Raw genomic sequence first — 1,957 nt, forward strand, 5'->3', positions numbered from 1 at the left:
TTCCCTGCCTTCTGCAAGGCAGSATCATGACTGCCCCAACCTCTTGGCTGACCAGTTTTACTCTTCCCAGTTTCCCAAAGAGCAGGACAACCTCATCCTGCCACTCAGGCTCTCAGGCAGGGCCGAGCCCTTGTTTCAGGCTGTGGTTTGTGGAAAAATCCCCAAATCAGGCATTCCTGATGCCCTCAGCCTGTTCCTCTGGCTGGAGAGATGATGCTGAGCTCAGTCTGCTCCATTACTGACTCCAGACCCATGCTGGGCTCTCTCAGCCCTTCCTGGGAGGATTTTTGTAGCAACAGGAAAGGATTATCCTCAGCCGCAGTAAATTGCCAGGTACAATTCCGCTGCGCTCTGAGCCAATAAATCTGATTTATTCCCTCCTCCCTCTGTTGCTCAGTTCCTCCATTTATTCCCAGTCTCTGACCACTTAAAGCCATCTCCATTTCCCCCCTGCATTCCTCCCCTCATCCTGAAGCTCCCTCACACCACCAGCTTCTCATTCAGCATCCCCGCTCCTTCCTTCTGCTGCCAAGCGTTGTAAGAAAAGCCCATTAGCATCCTGGCTGGGATTGATTAATCAATTTGTGGTGCATGAGATCACCTCCTCCCACCCTGCCTCTGGAACCACATGCAAAACCCTGACCTTACTACGKGGGTATTGATTTTGGGGGTTGCTTTGAGGCTGCCGTAGTTTCATTCCTGGTACCCATTAATGTGATCGGGAAGAGGCGCCTGGAGGAACTGCAGGGTTGGGTTTGTTTGGTTTGTTGGGTTTGTTGGGTTTGTTGGGTTTGTTGGGTTTGTTGGGTTTGTTGGGTTTGTTGGGTTTGTTGTATCTGACACCCCAGTTTAGGGTTTGATGGTTGGATCAGACACATTTGAGGTGACACTGTTGGGGTGGCCACAACACACAAACATGGACAGTACCTTGGAAAGGGCCAAAAAGCCATTTATTCCAAGAATCAGTCTCATTTAAACACTTTTGTATGTTCTCATTCGTGATTCATTGGCCACCAAACTACTACAATAAATTAATTGGCCATTATTTAACTACCATTGSTTACSTAGAGCATMAGTGTTCAAGCACTCAGAAAAACACCAGGTACAGCCTTGGYGCTGTTTTTYTCCTTCTACTGTTTAAATTTCTTATTTCTGTTGATTCCACATTCTCACGGGTAGAAATACCAGCTCTATCACTTATTTTCCAGGGTTATGTCACTTGTTTTTCACCTCTAGTTCTCTTGAATCATTCCCAGATCCTTCTCTGGTTGGCCAAAGTAACAGGAGAGAGCAGGAGTGTTATGGGGTAACAAGGCCCTTGTTTTATAAGGTTCTACTGATCCCCAGCACTGAGGGGCTCTGGGTGTTCTGCTGGAGGGTGAGGGGTTTGTGCTGTGCCAGGGGACACTCAGCAATCCCTGCCCCTGTCCCTTGTCCCTGAGCGCTGTCACCCCCTCCCAGTGCAGCTCTCCTTGCTGAGGACCCGGCTGTGCTGTTGGAGGTTGGGAGCTGAGGGAAGCTGGGGGTGAAAATCCACCCTGGGCAGGGCTCTGCTTCCTCACAGCCTCAGTCACCAGCTGGGTTATGGCCGCTTGGTTTTGGTTTTGGTTTTGGGGTTCTCCATGTCTGCTCCGAGTCCATCAAATTGGAAAGGGAGACAAAAGCCCAAAGCAGTCAGCAGTGACTGGAAATGCTCCACGGGGTGTTTGTGTYAGGCTGTGCTCAGGGAACAGCAGGGAAAAGTCACAGAATCCCAGAATGGTTTGGGTGGAAGGAACCTTAAATCCCACCCAGTATCACCCCTGCCATGGGCAGGGACACCTCTCACTGTCCCAGAGTGCCCCAATATCCAGCCTGGCCTTGGGCACTGCCAGGGATCCAGGGGAAGCCACCACCTCTCAGGCAACTGATAAAGTTCCTGGCACAATGGAACCTTTCAAATGGGAAGTTTTTAATA

Source organism: Malurus melanocephalus, unplaced genomic scaffold (genome assembly GCF_030028575.1).
Source record: "Malurus melanocephalus ecotype Western Australia unplaced genomic scaffold, MMel_1.1 scaffold_355, whole genome shotgun sequence".
NCBI lineage: Eukaryota > Metazoa > Chordata > Aves > Passeriformes > Maluridae > Malurus > Malurus melanocephalus.